At 40.8% G+C, this 21,707-nt stretch overlaps 1 protein-coding gene across 1 annotated transcript in view; it reads left to right on the forward strand.

The window, feature by feature from the left end:
- Window positions 1-21,707, forward strand: part of LOC126470915 (protein trachealess-like) — a 324,995-nt gene that overhangs the window by 20,403 nt on the left and 282,885 nt on the right. The window lies entirely within an intron of this gene.

Raw genomic sequence — 21,707 nt, forward strand, 5'->3', positions numbered from 1 at the left:
GATATCATCATATATACATATAGCAGTTCATGACAAATTTCAAAACTCCGCCATCTCTCTCCCCACATCCACCACTGCTGGCGGCTCACCTCCAACTGCGCAACGCTACGCGCTGTTCACATCCAGCTGCCGCTGCCCAACACTACAATGGCAGACAACAATGCAAACTAGACACAGACTGCACACAGCACAGCCAGTGATTTTCATACAGAGGTGGTGTTACCAATAAAAAAACCTAAACTGCCTACTTACAACCTCACAACTCATTTCTCCTCCCTACACCTTAATACCGTCCAAAAAACCTGATAACCAAAAACCCGATCGTGTGAATAGCTAAGACTATTCACCCACTCCCTGACAGCTAGTATATTCACATTCAACTTTCTGCAGCCCCTAACCAAATTCCTGCTCTGCCAATATCTTAAAATAACGGTAAAATGTCTGAAGTATTACAAGTGAACAAACTGCTACAACAGAAATCTTTCATTGCCCCCGTAAGAAAAATCTACATTTCTTGTAAAATTAGTAGTGGTATTCCGCAATAGTTATCTTACGAAATGTGTAAACTATAAAATAAAACGAACGCGGCATGAAAATGTGACTGTCTCACAAGTGAAGTGATAGTGCGGCCTCTAACCTATTACCAGATGAGAGGAAACAGATTTCGGCGGGAGATTTATTTAAAAAATGTGGTTCAAAATGTTTCTAAGTATTACACATAAAGACAAACTGTATTATTCCAGATTAAATTCCCTGAAGATGCTTTAATATAACAAGCGAAACCTCTCTGGGACATAAATATAAACTGTAGCATAAAAATGGCATTTCAGTTTATAAAATGGAGGACAATTATGTCCTTCAAACATGTTTCATTGAACCATACGCAGTATCTGTCCGTACTGGCGAACTTTCTTCTAGTTACGTCTAAATGACTGCTCTGCAATTCACAATAAAGTGTCTGGCAGAAAGTTCATCGAACCACCTTGAAGCTGTTTCTCAACCCATCCACACTCGAACAGTGCGCAGGGAAAACGAAAACTTAAATCTTACCGTACGAGCTGTGATTTCTCTTATTTTAATACAATGATCATTTCACCCTATGTAGGTGCGCGGCAGCAAAATATTTTCGCATTCGTAAGAGAAAGTTGGTAATTGAAATTTTGTGAAAAGTTCCTGCCACAACGACAAATGTCTTTGTTTTTATGATCATCACCCCAACTCGCGTATCATATCCGTGACATTGTCTCCATTATTTCGCGATATTACAAAACAACCTGCCCTTCTTTGAAGTTTTTCGATGTCCTCCATAAATGCGGATCCTACACTGCACAATAATACTCGAGAAGAGAACGGACAAGCGTAGTTCAGGCAATCTGTTTAGAAGACCTGTTGCAATTTGTAAATGTTCTGCCAATAAAACGTAGCTTATGGTTAGCTTCCCCTACAACATTATCTAAGTGGTTGTTCCAGTTTAAGTTATTCGCAGTTGTAATACCTAAGTATTTAGATGAATTCACAGCCTTCCGATTTAAGCGATTTATCGTGTAAATTTGGCGGATACCTTTTAACACTCAAGTGGGTTATTTCACACTTTTGATTATTTAGAGTCAGTTGACACTTTTCGCACCATCCAGATATCTTATCTAAATCATTTTGCAATTCTTTTTGATCATCTGACGATTTCGCGAGACGGTAAATGATGTCACCATCTGCAAACAATCTAAGAGAACTGCTTAGAATGTCTCCTAAATCGTTTATGTAGATTAGTAACAGCAGAGGGCCTTTAACATTGTCTTAGGGAATGCCAGATATCACTTCTGTTTCACTCGATGACTTTCCGTAAATTACTACGGACTGTGACTTTCTGATCGGAAATCACGAATCCAGTTGCACAACTGAGACGATACTCCGTAGGCACCCAATCTGATTAGAAATCGCTTGTGAGAAACGGTGTCAAAAGCCTTCTGAAGATCTAAAAGCTGGGGATCTATTTGTGACCTCCTGTCGATAGCGTTCATTATTTCGTGTTAGTCAACAGCCAGTTGTGTTTCACAAGAAAAATATTTTCTGAATCTGTGTTAACTATTTGTCAATAAATCGTTTTCTTCGAGATAATTCATAATGTTCGAACATGTATATGTTACGAAATGTTACTGCATACTGACGTTAGTGTTAAAAGTCTGTAAATCATGGATTACTCCTATTTCCTCTCTTGAGTATTGGTGTGACCTGCGAAACTTTTTAGTGTTTAGCTACGGATCTTTCGTCGAGCGTTGGTCGTATATGATTGCTAATTATGGAATTATTGTTGCAGCACACACTGAAAGAATACTAATTGGTGCACTGTCTGGAACAGAAGAGTTATCCGTAGTAAGTGATTTAAGCTGCTTCGCTACGCCGAGGATGTGTACCTCTACGTTACTCATGTTGGTAGCTACTCTTGATTAGAATTCTGGAACTTTACTTCCACTTCTTTGGTTAACGAATTTCGGGAAACAGCGTTTAGTAACTCCGCTTAAGTGCCACCGTCACTGGTAACATTGACATTGCTATTGCACAGCGAAGGTGTGTCTTGCCGCTGGTGTACTTTATATATGATCAGATCTCCTTGGATTTTGTGCCGGATTTCGAGACAGACTTTCATTGTGGGAACTGTAAAAGTATCCTGCATTGAAGTCCGTGCTAAATTTCGAGATTCAGTAAAACATCACTGATATTGGAGATTTTGTGTTCTTTTAAATTTGGCATGCTGTTTTCGTTGCTTCCGCAACAGTGTTCTTGCCTGTTTTGTGTACCATGGCGGGTCAGTGACATCTCTTATCAATTTATTTGGTACACATCTCTTAGTTCCCGTCAATGCTACTTCTTTGAATTTGAGACACATCTGATCTTCGCTTATATAGTCAGTTTTCAGACGTGTCTTGGCGTTTATAAAATGCATTTCGTGGCAAGATATAGTATTTTGAAGTCTATTAGAAATATAGCATTTTGAAGCCTATTTTTAATTGCACTGAGATACGAGTGTAAGGTAACGTGAACTCGGCGTGTAGAGGTGCTTTAGGTCAATGAACTGTTTCCATGTTTCTCCTGTCAGTAAATTTCATCCGTAAAGTGGAATCTTCATTTTGATGAGGCATGATTTGGCATTACAGCTGCACAGGGTTTGGAAAAACTATGGAAACACCAAAAGCATAACACACTACCATGCCTAATACGAAGTAGGAAACCCGATGGCATTCAAAACAGCTTCCAGTCTTCTCGGTATAGATAAATACAGTTTATGAATGGTTTTCAAGGGATCTTATACCATTTTTCGTGCAAAATAGAGACAAGTCGACAATTCATCCTCGTGCTCACAAAACCAGTGCTGAACGATGCGGCCTGTTTAAACAGGGGCCTGTCGTCTTGGAACACAGCATCACCAGTGGCGAGAAAAATTGTGCCATGGGATGGACCTCAGCAGCCAAAATGGTCACATAATCCTTAGCAGTAATGCAGAGCAACCGTGGGGTGCATGGAATACCACTATATGGCTGCCCAAATCATTACCGAACCCCCCTGATGTTTCACTCTTGGAACGTAAACTCGCCCAGAAATTGAAGGCAGGGTGCAATAAGATTCGTACGACCAAATTAATTTCTTCCATTGCAACAAAGGTGAGGTGCTATGGCTTCGACACTACGTTTTACTGTTACCGGAATTTGCATCGCTGACATGTGGTTTTGAAATTCCAGTTCCCTCTGGAATTTCCAGTTTATGGAACTCCTTTTTTCTTTTCTTTTTTGTGCTGATAGCGTTCGCGGGTGCTACATTCTGTTTTGTAGTGACTTTTTGCAGCAGTCGTCCTCTTATTTTTCGTCACAATCTTCTTCAATGGAAGTTCGTCACGATAACTCAACACACACTTTCATCCACGTTGTGACTTAGCGGAAGATGTTTTTCCGCTTTTCCCGTATGCGGTATAAACCTTTGATGCGGTGCCTTTTGACACACCAAACATTTGGCTCCCCTGGCCACGGAAGCGCCCAACATACGAGCAAAAATTTGCCCACTTTGTAATTCTCTTAACTCAGACATAATGAACTTCCAAGTACATAGAACACTGTTCTGACCAAGACTGACACTTGCAACATCTTGAGGGCATCGCACAGGTGCCGTTAATGGTCAATACCCCAGTGCAGGTGTGTGTAGCATCGGCAGTTATGTTCAAGCATGGATTTCTCTCTGTGTCTCCACTCCTGTATGTTACTCTATTAAAACCACCATTAGCAATCAAACAACAGACCATCGTCACGTATCTATAGGCAGTAAAACAGACCATAACTAGGTATAATGATCACAAACCAAAAACAATCATCTTGTACCCATAAAACATTCATCACATAACCCGTACTTACCAAAAAAAAACTGCTTTAACTACAGCACATGATCAAATCATGATCACTTGCATCTAGATCAAAACTACACACTAACTTTTTCAGACTTACAGAATGTAGTAAAATGTCCTATTTTTACGTAAGGCAGTTTATTTACAGAGAGTACATAACAAATTCGAAGTATCATGTGATACTGTATCGCAAAAATGTTCTCGAACATACTAGAAATGATTCTAAAGATATGATCTATGGATAAATCTGTAGTCATCAATGTGTATCTCTTGTATCATTATTTTTTTATCTATAGAGAAATGTTTCCATGGATTTCAATTATTTTAAGACCGTTATTGTGACAAGAGCAAATGTCAGTTCCGTCTGGTCGTATACTTCGCCTCCTGTTAACGCATTCCCTTACCTATAGATCAGGTAACTCACCGCATTCTGTAAACTGGATTCAGCTAACGTATCGCGTTCATCTAGATACAAGTCATCATGACAGGACTCGTGTGATGTAATTAATGTCGTTTCTTGTAAGTAGACCTACAGGTTAATTGCAGATTTTTTTGATGTATAACGACTGTTTTTGGTTTGTGATCTTTGTCCCAATTCTGGCTTTTTCTCATTGGACATAGATATCTGAAGATGGCCTGTTGTCTGACAAAAAATTGGCAGTTTATGACATACAACTATTGTGCCAAATTATATTTCCACAATATTTAAAAGCTGCAAATCATCCCCTTCTTGAAATAATAAATATATTTATATGAGGGCAAAGGTGAAAGTCAGAGGTTGTCAACTCGCATTTTTTTTAAGTGGTTCAGAATCCTGTGTTGCATTTGCTTTGGTTAGCGTACAACAAATTGTGAAACCGTCAAGCAAAAAGCTTTCCCCTAGATCTCATGTTTCTGTTTTTGACTGTAATCAGGTCTCGTATATTTTTCTCAACTGACCGTTGAGTGAACACTGTACAGTCAGTATAAATCTGAAAATCTGTGATCTTCGGGCTAGAATCTTGTTCGTATTCTTATTCTTCTTTATTATTGTTATAATATATTAACAACACACTCATTCACAGTAGATGAAGGTTAGCACTACCTACTCGCACTCCCCCGTTCGTTTCTCGAGATAATGGAAATGACTGCCAACAAGTCTTTGTGTACACTCCCATCCCTGTTACCCTGTCGTTAGAGTAAAAATACGAAATTTATGCGACAGAAAAATCATTTTGAGGTCCATCTCGAGAACGGTATACCTAAACTCATAAATCATAGTTTTTCTAAGACGTGTTATGGTTTGATTTACATTGGTTCTGACGCGACCATGTTACAGCGCTAGCAGCACGTGGTTTAATTGATGATATCTTATCGTCAATCTGACTTGTTGAGAATGCAAACACACATACGGCACTTAAGAATAAGACATACTGGTATCTAGTGCGGCATTTTCTTTTCAGATGTGCTGTAGTTTCACGAATTGTCTCTACTTTATTCACAGGCGAGACTGAGTCCAGTGGCCCATCATTGCTGCTGGTCCTCTTGTTCGCGCCCATTATTTTGATTTTACTCACGCCTGGGATGAGTTGACGCTACTTGTTCTAAGTAGTCCCTTCTTTATGTAGCTGAGATACTTTTATCGATTCAGATGTACGTCCTTTCCCGTTGGTTATCTTCAAATTCACTTTTGTTTCGGAAATAGTATCTTCCACTTGTAGTTTGTGATTCATCTTTCATACACTGCAACATTATTTCATTCCCTTTTAAGCTACGTGGATATAAATCTATGTACAATAACAAATTAAAATTTCCGCTATAACGTTTCAGACAGGCTTTTCACTTTATAAATTCTCGTAGATAAACATGATAACGTTAAGTCAACAGGACACACAGGATTTTCTGCTCTTCACTACATTTAATCGCCTCCAGGTATCCATTTTGTTTGTACTGTATTTCCTCACTTTGCTGCTCCGCATATCTGGCAGTGACCCAATAAAATATAACTTTCAAATAGCATATACGATATGAGGTAGGCGCCTTTTGTCGGAAATATATTAAGCTTAAGAATTTCCAGTTGCTTATGTCTTCAAATTACTGATTACAACTTGTAAGGTAGTTTCGGTCTCGTTTATGAAAATGTAGTGAAAAAGATGGTCCCAAGGCAAGTTTGTATTTCAAAGTACTTGTACCCATTAAAGGATTTTGATTTTATACAGCAGTTCAATGTTTAGGTCTCAGAGAATGTATTTTCTGTATAGTCTTTTGTATAGAGCGTATTTGTTTGTGTATTCCGCCACGAAGTTACTTATTTATATGGAAACCACAGAGAAGTTTAACCATGTCATAAATAGGTTATATACGTACTATTTATGTCCGTTTTTTTATCACAATCTAGTGAACACGCAATTAATATAGCCAAATGAAATATGTTTGGAAATAAAATAAAAAAATTCAGAAAAGTTAAGCACATAAACAAATGGATATTAAACAATAATTTTTACTAAGCGAATGAAAATTGGCTCACCAATTCGTGTAAGACATTTCTCAAAGAACCTAGTTAATACTGAAGGCTACGACGAATTAACGTTTCTGAAATTCGGGTGATATTATCTGTAGTAAAAGTGTAGATATTATGTTTCAAGATTAGTCTTTTAGTTTAGTTACTGATATTGTTTCGTCTTATTTTTTATGACTCATGTTTTAAAACGTTTACTGAAGAACCTGGTTTAAGTTCTTATTCGTAAGTAGTTAGAACTGTTATGCTTCCATAAAAATGTTGCTAAGCTAGAATTAATTAACTCCTAATTTATACTTGCAGTTTCCTGTTTTGGTATTCGATACCAGTAGCAAGTTGGATCTCCATTTTAAGCATATATTTCAATTTTTAACCAATTCATACTGATTTCGCTTGGAAGACAGACTATGTACGTAAAAAGTATACCTATCGTAGAGCAAAATTTACATATTCAAGGTTATTAGATTTTAAACTGAGGCTCTTGATTGTGAACTACTGAATCACTCGTATATGAGTGAAGTCGGACCTACAAATATTTTGTAGTCCAGAGTAAACAAAAAAAGTGAATAAATCATATTTAGGAACTACAGTTCAGTTGTCAATAGTTTTAAGTCTTCCGGGACGGTTCAATCTCTCCTGATATACAACAGTCATAGACCACAAATCTCTAGATACAGTAAATTTATGTTCCAATATACAGTAGTTTCATAGGTACCTTTCAAACTATAAAGAAAAAGCTCCTCTGATTCAAAAATGACTGAACTTCTTGATTCGCTAAAACTACAACTTAATCATAATTGTTTCAAATTTAATGACAGAATGTATATACATCGTAAATATGTAGCAGCTTATCCTTTCCTATAGTCATATAGTTCCATTGAAAATATTTAGATTAAAATTCTTTAACCTAACCAGTAAAGCTTTAAAAAGATTATGCGAAAGGCATATCTTCTTTTCAACCTCAAATAGAATCAGAAATAAAAGAAGCGTCAATATCAGCTTTCTTACACTTACTGACAATTTTTCGACTCATTGATCAATAGATAGAGCAGTTAGTCAAATCGTGCATCAGCTGTATTTTCTTTTTCCTTTGCTAAAACTGTCTGAAGGCCTTCTGTCTAGCCATGCACTCACCGTGTTCTTAGTTTCTCGTTTCAAGTATTTGTAGCATTATACATTTTTTGTATTAAGATTCATCCGACCTTCCTATTTATTTATCAATATGGAATCCTCCAGTACGGCTATTACAAATAGGTCACGATGTAAGCCTCAATTTAAATCTGCAAAATAGTTCAATAAAAACTTTGTTTGACTCTGATACGACTTCCTGTTACGTCACAAAATTATATGTTTCCAATATCAGTGCTTTGTTATATAAGTCTAAAATATTAGGATCTAAACTATACGTAACTTAGAGATCTCTTCTTCTTTGCAGTCGTCGATTTGCAACTTTAGTAATCCCATCGACAATGAGACGTCAAACCAAAATGCTCCCTCGATTTTGAAAGTTATACTGAGGACTTTGATACTATACTGCAATCAAAACCAAGTCCTTTTCTTTTTTCCTTTGGGCGGAGTGGAAGATACAAGCGCACGAAAATAACGACGCGAGTTAATGTAGAACAAGTATAAAGTAATCTCCGACTTTCGAGTAAAGCAATTAAAGGTCACGACTATTTTTCGTTTTCAGAAAAAAACTTGAATTTAAACAATTGTTGTGAGCAATGAAGCTTTTAGCTGAAACGTCAGCTGAATGACCGTAGTGTCATTTGTTTAAGAATGAGTTGAAAACGCGATTCGGTAACGTTCTCTATTATAGATACAGTATTTTAGTGTAGGAAGGCTGAACTGGAAACGCATCTAGCTCCGTCATTACAATATTGACTATTATATTAATCCGTTTGTCATAATTTAATAATCTGCGGAAAGAGATGCTACTTATAAATATTTTGGCGTTTTATATCTAACTACCCAAGTATTCAACATTTCACTCTCTGTCTCCGAGTATTTGGACCTCATACTGTGCGAGTCAAACGCCTCTGCTTCTGTCGGCATCTGTTTTCAAATTTTACCTGCTGGCACGTGAAGAATTCTAGCACATACTTAATAAATCAGTGGTTAGGAGCGTAACTCGGCAGGTTTACTCACCTGCATTAAAGTATGAGTCGAAGTAATCAAACTACATCGTATACCCACGATGTGTAACTGAGAGTTTCAGCACGCCTAATTATTTGATTTGAAAAGGAAGGAAACTTCTACCATTTTTTCAGTGACAGTCAGCATAACATGTTACTGGTGGTATAAGAATCACAAGTTGCGTGACGAGTAGAGGTGGCATAAGGAGACTGCTCTTGCTCTGTACATTTACTGGCACAATTTCTTTTCTAACCACTTGAAGTTCGCTGAGACTATACAATGACATGTCTTTGACTTAGTTCACATGCAGTTTTTGACGTATCATGCATCAGGCAACAAACATAATTAGTTTTACAAAATACCAAATTTTGCTGGTAATGAGCTCCATGGGATACGTTCAAATAATTTACCTCAAAACTGTACGAAATATACTTGATTAAACATCAAATTATTATAAGATTGCACAAAAGTATAGTAATCTTCGTGAAGGTCATCCCCGTGTGCCGGCCGGAGTGGCTGAGCGGTTCTAGGTGCTACAGTCTGGAACCACGCGACCGCTACGGTCGCAGGTTCGAATCCTGCGTTAGTTAGGTTTAAGTAGTTCTAAGTTCTAGGGGACTGATGACCTCAGAAGTTAAGTCCCATAGTGCTCTCAGCCATCATCCCCGTATTAAAATTTATTTATTATAGTGGTATTACTTTAAAACACTCTTTACCCCTATAAAAATATCACACTCATAAGGATCTCAACTAGCACATTTGTTGTGTGGTCACATTTCATAGTGCCTACACTGCTTCCCTAGTTCGTCACTACAGTCCTCTGCGTACATCCCTCCACAGAAAAGGCAAGCAGTGTCGTTGTTAAGAGACATGCTAATACCAGATTCAGTTTTCGGAACGGATTCAGCCTTACCAATATCTGAACGACGTGACACATCGTCGGATTCTTCGGAAGAGATCTTTTGCGGGACTTTTTTGAGCTTTTATGTCTTCTTCCTTGTTCTTCACATATTGCGAATGACATCATTTATCTTATTACTTATTTCTATATTTTTTCACATCACGTTGCTTCATTTTCTGTCTTTCTTTTTTACATTTCTTCATACTTCATTTTCTGCCCCCTTCTGTTGGCATCTATTGATGCCAATTACAAGAAGGTCTTTGTATATCCTCTTTTTCTGGGGGGGGGGGGGGGGCTATGGAATGGGCCAAAGAACTCTTGGTAAAACAGCTACTTTAGATTTTTGTGATACAGAAAATTCGGAGGGACCAACTTCTTATATACACTCCTGGAAATTGAAATAAGAACACCGTGAATTCATTGTCCCAGGAAGGGGAAACTTTATTGACACATTCCTGGGGTCAGATACATCACATGATCACACTGACAGAACCACAGGCACGTAGACACAGGCAACAGAGCATGCACAATGTCGGCACTAGTACAGTGTATATCCACCTTTCGCAGCAATGCAGGCTGCTATTCTCCCATGGAGACGATCGTAGAGATGCTGGATGTAGTCCTGTGGAACGGCTTGCCATGCCATTTCCACCTGGCGCCTCAGTTGGACCAGCGTTTGTGCTGGACGTGCAGACCGCGTGAGACGACGCTTCATCCAGTCCCAAACATGCTCAATGGGGGACAGATCCGGAGATCTTGCTGGCCAGGGTAGTTGACTTACACCTTCTAGAGCACGTTGGGTGGCACGGGATACATGCGGACGTGCATTGTCCTGTTGGAACAGCAAATTCCCTTTCCGGTCTAGGAATGGTAGAACGATGGGTTCGATGACGGTTTGGATGTACCGTGCACTATTCAGTGTCCCCTCGACGATCACCAGTGGTGTACGGCCAGTGTAGGAGATCGCTCCCCACACCATGATGCCGGGTGTTGGCCCTGTGTGCCTCGGTCGTATGCAGTCCTGATTGTGGGGCTCACCTGCACGGCGCCAAACACGCATACGACCATCATTGGCACCAAGGCAGAAGCGACTCTCATTGCTGAAGACGACACGTCTCCATTCGTCCCTCCATTCACGCCTGTCGCGACACCACTGGAGGCGGGCTGTACGATGTTGGGGCGTGAGCGGAAGACGGCCTAACGGTGTGCGGAACCGTAGCCCAGCTTCATGGAGACGGTTGCGAATGGTCCTCGCCGATACCCCAGGAGCAACAGTGTCCCTAATTTGCTGGGAAGTGGCGGTGCGGTCCCCTACGGCACTGCGTAGGATCCTACGGTCTTGGCTTGCATCCGTGCGTCGCTGCGGTCCGGTCCCAGGTCGACGGGCACGTGCACCTTCCGCCGACCACTGGCGACAACATCGATGTACTGTGGAGACCTCACGCCCCACGTGTTGAGCAATTCGGCGGTACGTCCACCCGGCCTCCCGCATGCTCACTATACGCCCTCGCTCAAAGTCCGTCAACTGCACATACGGTTCACGTCCACGCTGTCGCGGCATGCTGCCAGTGTTAAAGACTGCGATGGAGCTGCGTATGCCACGGCAAACTGGCTGACACTGACGGCGGCGGTGCACAAATGCTGCGCAGCTAGCGCCATTCGACGGCCAACACCGCGGTTCCTGGTGTGTCCGCTGTGCCGTGCGTGTGATCATTGCTTGTACAGCCCTCTCGCAGTGTCCGGAGCAAGTATGGTGGGTCTGACACACCGGTGTCAATGTGTTCTTTTTTCCATTTCCAGGAGTGTATTTATAACATACGGAAAAATATTCTGTTTGGAACTCTTTGCTTGTCGACTATAGAACCATTGGATTTTACCTCTTGAGAAGAGGAAACAGCAGTAGCTTCACCTGTGAAAATCACTTCGTTGCTTTTTTTGAGACTTTACAAATCTAACTATGCCATGTAACACCTGGAGGAAACTAAATCAGAACCAGTAAAAACTTGTGGATTGCTGGCATAAATTCCTATCTCTCTGACACCATTGGTGGTAGTTACTCCAGCCTGACACATTATGAGAGACTTTCCAGACAGTTATGAAATGTCGTATGATGGAAGTGGTCTGTTATTGTGCCGTCTCAATGTACGAGTATTTTCACTATAGTGGTGTTTTAATGCGACCATAAATGTCTTGCCCAAGGCATGTATTGTGCATGTTGTAAGAAGGAAGAAGATTTATGGTGATCATGTGATTTTTCTGGGCAGTATCAACAACCCCGCTGTTTTGCGCGTGTATATTGTTCCCATCAAGAATTAGGATAACAGGACCTCAGCCCTGAACTTCGTCTTCCTACTAAAGTAGTGGGTCCAGCCTGTAAGTAGATTTCCGCTTATCCACCAAGAAGAGTGACGTCTTTCATTAGCCCCTTTCATTGAAAATTGTACCATGTTTTTCTTTGAGAAAATCATCAGAGGTGGGGCGAAAGTTCCTCCGGCTCTCATGAAACACGCAACAGAAATGAGACTCCGCCTCACAGCGGCAGCAGACCGGCGATGACCCTAAGACCAGTCACTCGAGAGACCTAGTTTTGCGCGATGGATTTGCCTGTTTCATCCACAGTGAATTTATAATCCTGTGGATAGACATGTTTATCATTCTATTATAATCAAATATGTAATAAGGCATCCTTCCATACCAGTAGGCTAAATCGGCTTTCTTCCAGTTTGTCTTCTAGCTGTTTCTTTGAAAGGCTATTCAAGACGAAAAGGCGTAGTAGGATTGTTCTAATCACAGAAAAAGATATTGTTGGCTTTTTTAAGTCCATTAATTTCTTTGAAGTGTCTCTAAAACCCTTCTCGTGTCTTGTTTACGCCACTTTTTTATCGTCAACTGTTTGCGAGGTATCTATAACGCGTTCTGTAGTGACTGGGAACTCATGTTGACAGCACGAAAGGGCTCGCAATACCACAATGGAGACCTTTGTAAATAAAAATATATAATGATCTAATGTGAAGTATAAAGTACAATAGGAACACTGGGGCATAATGTTTGACATGAGTTCATTACAGTGGAAAGATCATATGTAGCACTCGCATAGGTGTAGCTGCAGTAATACTGCCTACCTATCTAAATTTTGCCAGCGCTGACAAAAAGAAAATCTCACTTCCCACCGAAAAAAGCTGCTACTGTACCTGAGAGCTTTGCATGCGTCGCGTTGAGTTAGTAGTCGTAAATGATATACTTTTCTAAAAAAGATGAAGATCAACAAAAAGCCACAACTTACAGATCGGTTTCGGAACTTCGTATTTCCATTACCAATACTGTATAATGCGTCAGAACGACGTCTGAAATATAAAGGAAACAATGCAAAAAATTCCCAAAAAGAAAAAAAAACGCTCAATGCTGTAAATACTGCTCAACTACGACGTATTTATTCTTGTATTATAGTCACATCACGGTTGAGCACCGAGAACAGTATGGAGGCGAGCTTTTCGGGAATAATAGAGCTGGCACTTGTACCTGACATAAAGTCGCTCTGGCGCATTGTACAGCATTGGTAGGGGAAATACATGTGTGCGAATCCGATCTGTGAATAAAGTTCAAAGAAAAATTATAGCTGTTCGGTGGAGCTTCTATCCCGTAAAAATAGATTATGGACCCAATAGAAGCATCTTCCACCTCGAAATGGATCAAGATTTCTTTATTGGACATTGAGGTGGTCCACATTACCAACAGGAGTTCACCAGATCCTCCTTACCCCAACCCAAATCGAGGGTAGGAAGACGGAACAACGTCTATTGGTGCATCTCCGTACAAGACCGAATCTAATACGATCGTCCTCGTCATTAAGTAATATGTATATGGTAGCACGCAATATGAATTTTGGATCATGTACGTTATATTTTTTGGGGCTTTATGACGAAGATTATATAGGTCTCAGTTTCTTCCTGTACAGGTCCACAGGCTAGATGTAATTTTTGAATGATAAAAGCATTTTAAATATCCGAAGTAGACTAACTTAGTCCTCATACAAGATGACCTTTATTTCATCATGAATTGCATTACTGGCCAGTTTCAGCCTCTGGTCATTTTCAAATGCCATTTAATAATAACACTAACAAAGTAAAAGGGAAGACTGGTCTTGTTTTTCTTCGTGGTTGTTGTGGTCTTCAGTCAGAAGACTGAAGACCACAGCTCTCCATGTTACTCTATCTTGTGCAGGCCACTTGATCACCGGATAACTACGGCAACCTATGTCCTTCTACATCTGCATACTGTATTCATCTTCTTGCCTCCCTCTACCAGTTTTACTCCCCACAATTTCCTGCGATGTCAAATTGGTGATCGGTTGATGTCTCATAATGTGTTGCATCAACCAATCTCTTCCTTTAGTCAAGTCGTACCCCACAAATTACTTATCTCCTCAACTCTGTTAGTACCTCTTCCTTATTTACGCGATCTACCCATCTAATCTTCTGCATTCTTCTGTAGCACCACTCTTCAAAAGCCTCTATTCTCTTCTTTTGTAAACTGTTTATTGTCCATGTTTCACTTCCACACAGGGCTACACTCGGGAGAAATATCTTCATACAAGACTTCCTCACGCCTCAACCGATAATCAGTATTAACAAATGTCTCTTTTTCATAAATCCTTTGCGTATTATAGCTAGCTGCTGTTACGTTACTTACAGTTGCGTTGTTGATAGATGTATCATATTTCAGAAGATGTTTAATGCTACGTGTGAACAGAGGCATTCCAACCCACCCACACACACACACACACACACACACACACACACACACACACACACACACACACACACACACAAAATCGAAAGTCCTCATGTATAGTCTTGTACAGCACGTACTCTATACAGGAACGGATTTTTAACTTGTCATATAGCTCAACTGTTGCTGACAAACGGCTTCTGAGTCCTCGCTTAATGTATTTAGCAGCACAACGTGTCCTTTCGCTTCCACAGACGTAAATAGAGACGTTATAGAAACGCGGGAAAAGGCAACGCTCAAAGAATATGTTTAGACAGTGACATTTATCAGAGAGTCAGTGTAATGTAATACCTGAAGTAATAATGGTTCTTGTATAAAGAACCTTACGTCAAACAGTGGATCTTTGAAATGTTTTATCTTTCACGAATGACTCTCATACGGATGAGTCAAAACAGTACCTGAGTCCTACGAATCAGTGCCTTCATTTTTCGTCGTCTGCAGTGGAACTGTAGAAAAATGCTTCGTCTCCGGTGGTCCGAAAGTGAGAAGACATAAAATGCTATAGTCAGTACTGGGTGTTTCAGATCGCGGGACGCCCCTCGAAAAGCAAATCAGAAAAAGAATTCCACGGCTGTGTCACCGGCAATGGTGACGAATAAAGACCATTAAACGGTATCCGAGTCGACGGCACAGGAAGAACGGGCAGGGACAAAGATGGACGGCGGACGCCGAATCCGTTTCCGGGAACGCGCCGGCGAGACGTGACCTCCTGCCGACAGCGCGCCCGCTGCCCAAGACCATTGCCCCCCGGTGTCGACTCGCGACTGCTGCGAACCGCACCCGCCGCCCATCGTGTCACACCTCTACTTCGCTTCTTTCTCACTATTTATTCCATACGTATTTCGATTAAACCAGCAGAGCCTTCAGATATATGCGAAGCATAACTTAATTCCAATCTGTATTTCTTTTGAAGCATGACTTCCGGAATCGGCTTTCTCAACTTAGTCCTAGTGGAGGATCGTTAAAATGGTATTAATCTACGCTATGACCTAACCATTAATTAGAAGCTCCCCTGCCCCCAATCCCCCACCCCCCAGTTTCAAAAATATCGGCGAGCAGGAAACTGAAAACTACGGTGGTACGAATACTTACCAAACTAGGTCCAACGCCTTTCCACTGGCATCGGATAACCATCAAGGTTTACCATTTCTGTGATTTTCAGAAGATAGCTGCAAAACAAAACCTCCGCGTTCTGGCCCGAACTCCCCAATCGGGACCGACCGACCGCCGTGTCATCCTCTACCAATGGCATCATTCGGGAGCGGTTTGGAGAGGGGCATGGGCCGCATACTGCTCTCCTGGCCGTTGTCGGCTTCCTTGACTTTGGAACCGTTACTCCTTACTCAAGCAGCTCCTGAAATGGTATCACGAGGCTTAGTGAACGTCGGTCCAGTCCCCTCACCAAGGAAAAATTGCTGGCAGTACCGGCCATCGAACCCAAGTCTTCCGCATGGAAGCCAGGCATGCTGACCACTCACTTAGCTGCGGAGACTGACTGAAAAGAAAGTAGGAGATACAAACCACTTGCTGTTTTCATGCAGTTTTTCGAAGCACGGCAAATGTTTATTGCAAAACCTTGTGAAATTTCAGGTGTCGCTTTCAGCAGGTGCTGTTGTTCTATTCTGTCATGAAGATACATATATTTACAAAGCCCTTTTTTACATAAAAACTGTAAAAACCTTTGTGTCTATTCCTTTCACGTTCATATTGTTTGAGCTTTGCAATAACATTTACAAAAGTGTTCATATTATTTACATTCGTCAATTGCACTTGCTAGGAAGAGTACAGGAAGCCTAAGCAGTGTATAGACAAATGTTTCGAACAATATACAGAATGAACGAGCGCTGCACTAACAAACTTTCAGATGTGGCAGAACGTACCAAAACAAAAACAAAAAGTCTGGTAAACATGGGCCTAAAATTCATACCTTAAGAGCTATGAGCACTTGCTAATCTTCTCTACTTTGAAACTCACGTCTTCTACTGAACAAGTGCGCACAGCCTTTAAGATGCACGTCATAGTGCAGGTTTACTAGACAATTGTTTCTTGTTTTTTGTCACGAAGCTTTGTCGGTGCAGTTATCCATCTTCAGCAAGTGTAGTCGTATATAATGAATTTCGAGCACTTAGTGCCTTGTTCTGAAGGGCATGTATTCAAATAATACGATAGGCATAACGTTCTGAAATAATAAGCAACCAGCTGCATAAAGAAAATTTTATTTCTTTACATTTTTCGGGCACTTAGTGCCCTTCTTCAAATGGTTTTGCCTTAAAATAGTGAGATAGGTATAACCTTCTGAAGAAGGGCACTAAGTGCCCGAAACCAGTAAAGAAATTAAATTTCCTTTATGCAGCTGACTGCTTATTATTTCATTACATTTACATAATTGGTACAAGCGTCATGTGTCTGGTTTACTGCATGTTCAGTTTTATTAGTCTACACGCATTGTTGTTTGTAACAACACAGAAATCACAGATGGTTCTTACACATACGTACGATTCATATGAATTAATTCAAAAAATGTGTGTGAATTCCTAAGGGACCAAACTGTTGAGGTCATCGGTCCCTAGTCTTACACACTACTTAAACTAGCTTAAACTAACTTATGTTAAGAACAACAGACACACCCATGCCCGAGGGAGGACTCGAACCTCCGGCGGGAGGGGCCGCGCAATCTGTGACAAGGTGCCTCAAACCGCGCGGCCACTCCTCGCGGCTAACTGAGTTAACTGTGCGTAAATATCAATTCGTTATGAAGTGAAAATAAAATTACTAGTGATCTCATAGATTATTTACACGCTCATGAATACCAGTCAGTGAAACTGGCAAGTTTTTTAGCTTACCTTAATAGTAGGTTACACCCATTTCCTTCTCACAAGACTTTGCCACAAACTCTTCCACTTACCAGATTTAAAGAACTGTCATTGCATATTATATTACTTAACTTTTCGCAATCTTCCTTCTCTAATCTGTGTTTGCACGTTGTCTCTAATCAGCTCTTTGCCGATGAAACGTTAAACTCTAACATTCCATTCATTATCATGATCAAGCTTCGAACCATTTCCGTTTATTCAAATACAAATGCTATAAATAATAACTTCATAATACCCTCCCACAGCCCCGCAGTAACTGTAAAACACCCCTGTTGCAGTAAGTCACCGTCGTCTGACATAATTTGGCGAATCTCTCCATCGTTTCAACGTACTCCTCTAATTCCACATCGGAAAAGATAGAACATATTCCTTTTCTCATTCTCGGCATAGAAGTTCACCGGATGTTTTCCCCTTATTTCTATTATTGTCTCACTGTGATGTAAGTTCAACACTATTCCGCTTGTAAGCTGTGGAAGGAAGCATTGCGTAGTTCAAATGGTTCAAATGGCTCTGAGCACTATGGGACGCAAATGCTGAGGTCATTAGTCCCTCAGAACTTAGAACTAGTTAAACCTAACTAACCTAAGGACATCACAAACATCCATGCCCGAGGCAGGATTCGAACCTGCGACCGTAGCGGTCTTGCGGTTCCAGACTACAGCGCCTTTAACCACACGGCCGCATTGCGTAGTAAATACATGACATTCAAATGGTTCAAATGGCTCTGAGCAGTATGGGACTTAACATCTGAGGTCATCAGTCCCCTAGACTTAGAACTACTTAAACCTAACTAACCTAAGGACATCACACACTTCCATGCCCGAGGTAGGATTCGAACGTGCGACCGTAGCAGCAGCAGCGCGGTTCGGTAATGAAGCGCGTAGAACGGCGCGGTCACAGCGGCCGGCTCCAACATTAGTACTCTCTCTGTTTTCGTCTCTTGAGAATGAACTGGAATTCCTCCACAGACATTCAGAGACCTCACTCGAAGTGTTCAAATGACTCTGAGCACTATGCGACTTAACTTCTGAGGTCATCAGTCGCTCACTCTAAGTGTCCCCACCAGAGTTTCAAGCCGTCATAAACGCATAGGGTGGACACACTCCTTATTAATGTCCGCTGATAGGTGTCTGGATGCATTTGATCAGACAGTGTAAGGCACAGGTCTCAATAAAATTTGTTTTTTTTTTCGCAACCGTTTTGCGTTATTTTCTTTCTCTCGAGAACTACTTTGAAAGTTCGATTGTACTGAAACAACATGTATCTGCCGGATATAGTGCTGACACTTCGTTATTAACCCCCTAACCCTGAAGACTGAAATTCTGTGTCTGTTTCATCTAAAGTTAAGATTTGTGAGATTGTTGCGTGCTGCTCCGTATAAATTAACAGTGGAACAGTGACTACCGTACCATCGGTAGTGATGAAATGACTACGTGGATAATATGTAATCCTCCAAATGTGTATGAGAGTGCCGCGCGGGATTAGCCGAGCGGTCGCCGGTACGGTAGCTCAGCGTGTTCGTTCAGAGAGCTGGTTAGCCTCTGTAATAAAAAAAACTGAGTGGAAGGATCAACAAACGAACTTGAACGGATGTCATGTGATGTCCGCAACGATCAAAATCGAACAAAATGCAAAAAAAAGAAAAAAAAGTGGTCTAAGGCGCTGCAGTCATGGACTGTGCGGCTGGTCCCGGCGGAGGTTCGGGTCCTCCCTCGGGCATGGGTGTGTGTGTGTTTGCCCTTAGGATAATTTATTTTAAGTAGTGTGTAAGCTTAGGGACTGATGACCTTAGCAGTTAAGTCCAATAAGATTTCACACACATTTGAACATTTTTTTTTTATGAGAGTAAGAAAACAGTTTCGTTAAGAGTACAGTCAAGCATTAAAATAATTTCTGACAACCACAAACCGAAAGTGAGATGAATAAGATTTCAAATTAAATTTACTCGATAGTTACATAGGGCAGGAATAATTAATGTTGCGACGTAATGCTCTAAACACAGAACAGATGAGTTTACAAATAAACATAGATTAAGAAAAACTTTGAAGAAAAAAATCAACTTCGTAGACCTACAAAGACGAGGAAGCTTTCGTTTGAAATTTTAGTTTCTATATGCACATAACAAGTAAAGATGGGCTAACGCACCTGACTAACTTTCCGTTAGGTATTGAATATCTTGAGTAACTTATTTCTACTTCGAAGTTGTGAAATATTCAACGTAGATACATCGTCGTCTCGTAGTTTGTCGCTCATTCAGTAATGAAGCACTTGTGAGAAAATCCTCTAGAGTCGAATTGTGTTTACTGTGATCCACATTCTAAAGCAGAACAGGGAAGTAGGGCCTGATGTTAGAAGCCTCTCTACTTTTCGTCGTTGGCATCGAGCTTTCTCCGAGCAACTGATTCTACTCTATCCACTCAAACAAATGACGTGGGCAAGTCGGCGCTCGTGATCTTGAGAAGTCGTCACTTGATATAAACTACAGTGGCTTCTCTATTATAAGAATATAAACATTTATCTTCAACCATTGAGGATGCCAATTTAGTTGCAATGAAAACTTTTAGTACTTTTTATAAGTGATAATCGCAGAAAAATAATCTCCGTATACAAGAAAAATACCTTAAATAAGCAAAACACACACACACACACACACACACACACACACACACACATATATATATATATATATATATATATATATATATATATGTGTGTGTGTCTCTCTCTCTCTCTCTCTCTCTCACCACACACACACACACACACACACACACACACACACACACACACACACATATATATATATATATATATATATATATATATATATATATATGTGTGTGTGTGTGTGTGGTGAGAGAGAGAGAGAGAGAGAGAGACAAGGAAAAGAAAGAGTGTGCCCACATGAGCGTGACGTGAGTACTTTTTATGCAAGAGAGGAGACATTTTTCTGCGACTGCCGAAAACAAAAAAAGGAGCTGCGATTAGTGTGTAGCCGTGTGACGATGTAAGGCTGTCGGTGACGCGCTTGGCACCAGACAAGGCAGCTGCCAAGCAAACCAATGGCTGTGTCCGCTGGAGCAGGGCGGCACGCCAGCAGTGCGTTACACAATCCTCACGAGTCGACCGCCGTCGTTTCCGTACACAAGTCCTTGTTTCCTCTTAAAAAGAATTCTGTAGATTCAGAATTACTATCTGCACGTTGGAAATTCGAGAATTCTGAAAGCAGTTTGAAGACCCACAATGAATGTTGCCCGCTTTTACAGACTAATTTTTATACCCAGAAACTAATCTGAAGATAACTGCACAGTTCATGATGAAAGGCAGTGCATATCATTATTTATTTTCTCCTTTCCAGTTCCATGGCCCTTGGAGAACAGAAATAATTACTACCTCATTGTCACCTACTTAAAAGTCGAGCATGATTTATGAAGAGCCGGCGCCGTCAGCCATGATATCAGCCAAGGAACTGATAAATGTCAGAACTGCTTCACACAGAGGAGGTGAAACAATTAGAAATCCCTCTTAATAACTATTTCATCCAACATTGGTATACAAAAACTCATCAGGGATTACTTGCATTTCCCCACTTTCGAAATGTACCACTTTTGGCAGAATGTGAACCTTTGATTAACACCCATTTCCTTCATACTCGTTTCTAGCAGCAGTGCCATCTTGATCTGGTCTTTGTTAAAGCCACTGAAGTAGTGGCTTCCCTTATACACTGCACAGAAAGCCGACCGAACGAATGTCGGTATCACGGTACTGGTTATATACACTACCTGATCAAAAGTGTCAGGAAAGACCTATGTAAGGCAGAATTGATCAATAGATGTCACGAGAGGCAAACCCGCCAGTATAAAAGGAGTTCTCATTAGAGAAGCAGTAACCGCAGAATGGGCTAATCGTGAAATAGCCCAGTGACTTCGAACGCGGACTAGTTACTAGATGTCGCCTGAATACCAAATCCGTGAGGGACATTTCGATCTTTCTAAACCATCCGAACTCGACTGCTGGCAATATGACTATGAAGTCGAAATGCGCAGGCATAAGCGCACGTAAATAAAGGCCGGCAGACCGCGTTTACTGAAGGACACAGACCATCGAGTATTGCCGAGGGTAGTCGTA

The sequence above is a fragment of the Schistocerca serialis genome, chromosome 3, assembly GCF_023864345.2.
Source record: "Schistocerca serialis cubense isolate TAMUIC-IGC-003099 chromosome 3, iqSchSeri2.2, whole genome shotgun sequence".
In the NCBI taxonomy this organism is placed as follows: Eukaryota; Metazoa; Arthropoda; class Insecta; order Orthoptera; family Acrididae; genus Schistocerca; species Schistocerca serialis.